This window comes from Selaginella moellendorffii, unplaced genomic scaffold (genome assembly GCF_000143415.4).
Source record: "Selaginella moellendorffii unplaced genomic scaffold, v1.0 SELMOscaffold_77, whole genome shotgun sequence".
Lineage (NCBI taxonomy): Eukaryota > Viridiplantae > Streptophyta > Lycopodiopsida > Selaginellales > Selaginellaceae > Selaginella > Selaginella moellendorffii.
In genome coordinates, this window is record NW_003314338.1 from 247,840 (window position 1) to 256,192 (window position 8,353).

An 8,353-nucleotide genomic window follows, 5' to 3' on the forward strand; every position below is an offset into this window, starting at 1 on the left:
CGAGGGCAATAGATAAAGCCCAAGGGACTAAGTCCCTAGTGAATGATGGATAGAAGGTGCTATCCAAATGTCCAAGGTTGCGGAGACGGGTGAAGACTGTCTACCCAAATTGGACAAAGCCAAAAATGAAATTTTGGCAAGGCTAGTGATGGGCATGTAAAGGCCCATAAGCAACAATGTTAACCCCAGTGTGTGGGATTATAAGGTGAGCATGCCCAAAATTGAGGAACCACTCCCTAGGCTATCGGGTAGGTTCATCCCTAAAAATACTTGCTAAGGCATAGTAAAATGTACAAAGCTATCCTCCTAGTCTGGAGGAGAATAACCAAAGGAAACATATGGGGCCAAAAGGCAAGTAGTATTGGGATGGAACTGAACTATAGAAATCGAAAGGCATATCCAACGGTGGTTATACAAGTTGGGAGTGGATAATCAAGCGAGGGCTCAAGGGTGTTTTTGCTAGCAACCGTGATGCCATGAGGAGTCTAAAATATGGAATTGTCCATGTTAGACTATGTAGCAATTGGAAAGCTTGCAAAAAGGAAGGCCTTAGCAAGCTAAGGGACAGAGTTCCTTCAAGGTTCCCAAAGACGATTCTAGATAGCTTAGTACCTAGAAAAGCCAAATGTAAATGGTTCATGGAACGCGCAAAATCAGAGTGGCGTAGCAGAAGCGTGGTCTTGAAGCTTGCCATGAGGCAATGCTATCAAGGTTAGGGAAGTAGTTCCCGAGTGTTCAAAGAGAGGGCTTTGAACAAAAGTCGATGGTCAAAGACTTTCACGCTTATGCAAGAACCATGTTCCAATGGTCGGAGGACTTGCCAAGCGAGATTGGCAAGTCTAGGGAACAAATACCCTAGTTGAAGGTAATAACTTCAAAAAGGGTGGGCCATGGGGCCAAGCATGGAGGAGTCCATGCATGATCACGGACTTGTCAAGTGGGAGGACTTGGCAGTGTGGAGGAATTAGGTTCCTAAGCTGTGATCTATAGCACGTTTTGAGTATATGTTGGTGCACTGGCATGAGGAGTCACGCCAGGCATCTAGGGTGATGCCGTCCGTAGATGCATATACGGAGGTTGGGTTCGAGTCCCGACCCTCTAGTGCTTGGGTTTGAGTCCCAAATCACTAGGGCGTGGTGATGGTTTGGAATATGAGGACACTCATATTTTGGTGGTCATGGACTCTCAGTGAGGAGACTGGTTTGGGCACACCGCCAAGCGAGGGATGCCTCGGAGTCGTGATGCACGGTTAGATTGCTTAGAGTTAAAACTCGGCATATCTAACTTGAACACTTTGGTGCAAAGGGCACCAAGGACGCGGTGAATGAGATGGGGACACCCAGTCTCAGTTGCTATGGACCCTTGGCTAGAAGGGCTGGCTTGGGCGCACCGCCAAGTGTGGAGGATGCCCCCGGGGTCGTAGTCAACAAATTAAAGGTCTGGAAGACCTAGTACCTATTGGCAAACCTGTTAAGGTGTCAAGATTAGATCACTAGGTGATCATATGGCTAAACAAGGACGAGGTCCTTGTGAGGTTAAGGAACAAGGTTCCTAATTCAAAGCATTGATTTAAACTATTGATAATGGTGTGGCTTGGTCAAGTTGACCAAGTGGGAAGGACGCTTAAGGGAAATGAACTACGACGATACAATGGTATTGTGAGTTCAAGAAAATAGTCTCTAGAAAGGACCTATGGGAGGGTCACAATGTTGGGCCGTGGAAGGGGCCCATAGCAGAAGTTGCTAAAGAGACCTATTAGGGGTGAGCACCCTCTGGACTTGGTGAAGTGGAGCTTTGCTATGGAACCAAAAAATACCTCAAGGAGGGAGGTAGTGATCCTGTGTTGCTTGATGCAATAATTAATGCATAGGAGCAAAAGACTAGTGGCTAAGTTTGGGCCATGGAATTTAATGGGAGGAATCTAAATGGCAAGGTTAGCCGAGGAACACTAATGTGTTTGATGCTAATGGATTGCGGGAAAGGAAGTGGACTTCCAAGGTTAGATTCCCAAGTGCTCCAATTTGGCAAAGTAAAAGCTCCAAGTGAGGAACGGCAAAGTAGCCAAAGGATAGGGCTGTGGATAGCCCTGGCACAAATGATGATAATGGGAACGTAATGCCAAGGGTGGCACAAAATAGAAAAGAGGATGATGGTGCCCTCAAGTAGAGAACTTCCTAGGATAGGGAAGTGGACTTGCACAATATATGCAATGCAAGGTGTCGGAGACACCTAGGAAATTGACTTCAAGAAGTCAAAAGTAAACGTTCCAAAATGCAAAGGTTATGTCGATAGAATCTGAGACTACTCGAGAATGAGTAGTGGAATTGAGTTAGAGACGATGTCTCTAACGGGTTTAGCAAGAACTGAACCAATAAAAGGGAGAAACCACCCCAGGTGGTGGAATGAGTCTCTATGTTGGAGAGACTATACTCCTTAGAGGATGGGCAAGGCATGGGGAGCCTTTGGTGTCAAACCATTGACGAATATGGAGAAGGCATGGTGAGCCTTCAATGTCAAACTATTGACAAATATTGGCTAAGTGCCAAAGGATGGAAATGGTAATACCTACGGGTGTTACTTTATAAAAGGGTTTACCATTCAATGAGGACATCGAACTTCATCTATGGGTGGTGGAGTTGTGAGACACAAAATCCCTAGGCCCCAAAGTGGAGCTGAAAGGGTGCCACGTGGAAGTGGCCGAAGCGAAAGCCAAACGAGCGTAACACATTTGGACTAAAAGCTCCGACTTGAAAGGTCGAGAGCGGGAGTGGAACTCTTAATAAAGTGTTCGAGGAACAAGCATGAAGCGAGCAATAAGCAAGGCTCCAAAAAGGGACCCAAAAGGACCAACACATGACACGTGGAAGTGTCCGAGATGGACCCGAGTTGGAGTCCGAGATGGAGTCCGAGATGGACCAGGACAGAGTCCAAGATGGAGTCCGAGGTTGAGTCCGAGATGGAGTCCGAGGTGGAGTCCGAGATGGAGTCCGAAATGGACCGAGATGGAGTCCAAGGTGGAGTCTAAGATGGACCCAAGATGGAGTCCAAGATGGACCCGAGATGGAGTCCGAGATGGACCCAAGATGGAGTCCGAGATGGATCTAGACGGAGTCCGAGGTGGACCCGAGATGGAGTCCGAGGTCGAGACCGAGACCGGGACCGAGACCGAGACCGAGACCGAGACTGGGACCGGGACCGGGACCGAGACCGAGCCCAAGGCCGAGACCGGGACCGAGACCGAGCCCGAGGCCAAGACCAAGCCCAAGGCCGAGTCCGAGTCTGAGTCCGAGTCTGAGTCCGAGTTCAAGTTCGAGTCTGAGAGGGTGAAAGCCCAAAGCGTTCATCTCCCAAACCCTGGGGCCTTTGGTGAGCTCCAAAAGTATAGTGAGGGGGAGGATTGCAGTGGAGCCAATTTGGCCAAGAAAGGCAAGTTTGGCCTAGGAAGGCTGTGCCTAGTGTTGGGTGATGAGCTGCCCACTGGGAAGTCCAAGACTAGAGTGAACACAGACCGACAAGTGGGGTAGCTTGGTGAAGTGTTCAAGAGCCGGCTCTAGTTCCCCCGAGAGATCGACTGGCCGATGCTCCCAGTCCAAGTGTGGGTGGCACTACCTACTTGGATACCAGGCGTGGCTCAACGGAACCTCGCTCTAAGCCCATGGCTAGAGCACCCAAAGGCGGAAGGCGGGGAGAGTACCCAGGTGGCTCGTGTAAGGCCACAGTGTTCCGAAGTGTTGTCCCAAAGTCCCAGACTGTGGAAAGGAAAAGGAGCAGTCTTTTGGTGTGGTGGCCAAGGATACGGTCAAGTGGTGAGGAAGTCCCAGAGGACCATGGGACTTAGTGGTCAGGCCTGTGGGCCTCAATCCGGTGGCAGTGTTGGCAAACTCGGCCAAGGGCAGAAAGGGACTTAGTGGGGACAGACATAGGGATATTGGGGAAGGTTGTTCCCCTTGTGTTGCGATATAATAAGTCAATGTCATAAAGGGAATGCTTATTGTCAAAGAAGGCCATCATTAAGACACCCACACACTCTAAAACACCATAAAGTGGTGTTTGATATCATAAGGGCATTAGATAAGGCCCAAGGGACTAAATCCCTAGTGAATGATGGATAGGAAGTGCTATTCAATATCCAAGGTTGCGGAGATGGGAAAAGTCTGTCTATCCAAATTGGACAAAGCCAAAAAGGGATTTTGGCAAGGCTAGTGACGGGCATATAAAGGCCCATAAATAGCAACATTAATCCCGGTGTGCAGGATTATATGGTGAGCATACTCGGATTGAGAAACCACTCTCTAGGCTATCAAATAGGTTCATCCCTAAAAATACTTGTTAAAGCATGGTAGAAAGTGCAAAGCTATCCTCCTAGTTTGAAGGAAAATAACTGAAAGAAACGTGTGAGGCCAAAAGCAAGTAGTAAAGGGATAGAACCGAACCATAGGAATCAAAGGGTATAACCAAGGGTAATTATGCAAATTAGGAATGGAGAATCAAGTGGGTGCTTAAGCATATTATTATTAGCAACCATGATGCCATGGAAAGCCTAAAATATAAAATTATCCATGTTAAACCATATGATAATTAAAAAGCTTGTGAAAAGAGAGGCCTTAGCAAGCTAAGGGACAGCATCCCTTCAAGGTTCCCAAAGACAATTCTAGGTAGATTAATACCTAGAAAGCCAAGTGTAAATGGTTTATAGAACCTGTAAAATTAAAGTGGCGTAGCAGAAACATAGTCTTGAAGCTTGCCATAAGGCAGGGCTAATAAGGTTGGGAAAGTAATTCCCAAGTATTCAAAGGGATGGCTTGGAATAAAATTGGATGGTCAAGGACTTTCACACTTATGCACGAAACTATATTACGTTGGTCGGATAACTTGCTAAGTGAAATTGTCAAGTTGGGGGAACAAATACCCTAGTTGAAAGTGCTAACTTTAAAAGGGGTAGCTCATGGGGCTAAGTATGGAGGAGTCCATGCATGATCACAAACTTGTCAAGTGAGAGGACTTAGCAGTGAAAAGGAACTAGGTTCCTAAGCTGTGATTTATAGCACGCTTTAAGTATAAATTGGTGCACCAGCATAGGGAGTCACACTAGGCATCCTGGGTTGAGATCACAAAAAGCATAGAAACTCTAAAACAATAAAGGAGTCGTAGGTTTATCTTTATATGGTTGAGGATGGTGCTCATGAATTTAAAACTAAAGTTAATAACCATAAGAAATTAAATACAAATAAGGATATATATCCATGAAATGGTAGTTGGGGCTACCTTTAATAACCCAAGGAAGTTTCTCAAAGGATGAGTTGGTGTTCTCATCATATAGAAGGATAATTTTAAGGGGCAAAATTAGACCATGTAAAATGAAAGATAATTAAATATAAAAGTAACACTTGAAAAAATAGTCCTTATGAATAGGATATGAATACAAGAAATTCTATTCAACTGTGGTGGCACCTCAAAAGTAGCCAGGAGGCTAGGACCTTTCTAGACATTAGATTAACAAACTGAAATGACTTAATAGAGGTAAGGTTTGGAGGAATCCTATTTGGACGAAGGTGTATTATACCTATTGAAAGACTAGAAGGATCATAAATTCCAAGTATAAGAATAGTGGGTATCTCATTGATGGTGAAAAATGCTATATTAAAGTCATGATAATGTGTTAACAAAAGAAAATAATTTCGGGAAAGAGTTGTGTGTGAACACTATGGAGTAGTGCTAACCAATAGTTAGCATAAGAAATTACTACTTTGGTCATGGAAAAGACTTATACACAAGTGGAAAGTGTTGTGAGAGTAGGCTTGTGGAGGTGATGGGGTGAAGGCCTCAAGTGTCTCAAAGAATGATGCCTTAAGGTTAAGTTGGTGGATTTGTAATAGCCCCTTGCTAAAAAAACCCCAATGGAAATGAAGTTGCATATGGTTGGATTCATGTGTTTATACTAAATATTGATGGAGGTGTGAAAGCATTAGCAATGAGTTGTAGGATATGATAAGTATGAATTAATTAAGCAAACATTTGGAATAATTTGTTAGAATTAATTTCCTGATACCTCTTGGTTGAATAAAGAGGAGGTTAGATACATCCTTTAAGGGATGTTGTGCTTATGTTGCAATATAGTTGGTCAATATTAATAAAAAATGCTCATTACTTGGGAACTCCAATGAAACATATAAGCATCTTAAAAACACACCAAAAAGGTGGCATTTGGGTATTATGGGGGCATTAGATGAAGCCCAAGGGACTAAGTCTCTAGAGAAAAATGGATAGAAGGTGTTATCCAATGTCCAACATTGACAAAATTAAAGATGGGGTAAGTTCAATTATTTGAAGTGGATAAAGACAAATAAATTTTGGCATAGCTATGTAAGTGACTAAATTTTCTATTCTACAATAGTCACTTAACCACACCTTTAACCACTTGTGTAAGGAACCAACTCCCTGAGGTGTCAAAGGCTAAAAGATCCTTGAAAGCACAACCAAAATGATAAAGAGTTCATCAAATGAGATCGAGTTCGAGATTGAGTTCGAGACTAAGATTGAGTTCAAGACCGAGTCTGAAACTGAGATCAAGATCGAGTTCAAGATCCAATATCATATCTGAGACTGAGTCCGAGACTAATATAAGCAACCAAAGAGAACGACTCGAGAGACGATCTGTTGGGGTTCAAATATAGAGGGAAAGGGCCCATGAACAAGAGTGCACCCCCTTTTCCAATCGATTAAGGGTCTTTGGATACTTGGGATTAAACGTCCTTGGGTTTGAATAGTACTGGGTTGGGTGACCTCCTGGGAAGTTTAAATTCATGAGCTTACAATCGAGTCCGAATACTAATATAGGTCGTGGGGTGAAAACCCAAAGCGTGTGTCTCCCGGGGGGGCTATAGAGGGTTCCAAAAGTATAATAGGGATAGTGAGATCCAAGAACCAGTCTCTAGGAAGGAAGTCCCCAATAATGCTTCCAAACAGACTTGAGGTTGAGTCTGGGGCTTAGGGGCCTTGGGTGGGAGTGAGCATGGACTCGGGTGGTGTTGGAGGGAGTGAACATGGACTCGGGTGGTGTTGGAGGGGCCACCCAAGAAAGTGCTCAAGAGTAGCTCCCACTCCCAAAAGGGAAACTGACTGCAATGCTCCTGACTCATATGGTGTGGTGCTACACTTGAGTACCTTGTGGCTCATTAGTCCTCACCCTTCCTAAGGGCTTGGGTCGCAAGGGAACTTAATTAAGGCTAAGGCAACAGTGGTCAAATAAACGAGGTAAGTTGGCAAATTGGAAAGAAAAACTTTGTGGCTTATAGTATCCCCATCTCATTCACCATGTCTTTGGTGCCACTTGCACCAAAGTTGTTCAAGTTATATATGCCGAACTTTCATACTAAGCATTCTAACTGTATATTACGACTCCAAAGCATCCCCTACTTTGCAGTGTGCCCAAGCTAGCATCCTTACTAAGACTCTATGACAACAAAAAAATGAGTATCCTCATATTCTAAACCATCACCATGCCTTACATATTCCTTTTGGTTATTCTCCTCTAGACTAAAAGGCTAGCTTTGCACCTTTTACCATGTCTTAGCAAGTATGCTTAGGGATGAACTTACTAAATAATTTAGGGAATGGTTCTTCAATCTTGATATGCTCATTTTGTAATCTCACACACCAGAATTAACATTGCTACTTATGAGCTTCTTTATACCCATTGCTAGCCATGCCAAAATCCTTTTGGCTTTATCCACTTTAGATAGTTGAACTTACTTTGTTTTTAGCTTTTATCAACCTTGGACATTGGATAGCACCTTTTATCTATTTTTCTTGTAGCGCACGTGGTTTTGACCCTTTATCCTATGGTGATTTACCATAGGATAACACCACGAAGCAGAACCTAAACCCTTTATATGCCACATGATAGATGCCATGTGTCACATGCCACGTGTCCAAAGAAACGTGGTGTGGAACCCGAGGTTCAGGGCCTTGGGCCACTGAACAAAGGAACAGTTCCAAACTCCTAAGCATGGAGCCGAGGAGTGACGGAATCGAACCACGGAGCAACTCTTGAGCATACAGCCCAAGGAGCGAAGGGACAAGAGCCCGGAGTGACTTGGAACAGTCCTAGAGCAACTAGCATCCCAATGCCAGGACTAACAAGCAAAACAGAGCCAAACAGAGTTTGGCGCTATTTCAGCATACCGGTGGCCTAACGCGAGGATATGGGTACTCCACCAGCTAGCATGGAATGGAGCTTGGGCTTAGACCCAAGCTGGATGTAGAACAAGGACAGGCATGCAAGCGGGAGCTAGACTATAGGTTGGTCAGCCATGCCCGACCTACCCACTATCCCTACTATACATTTGGAACC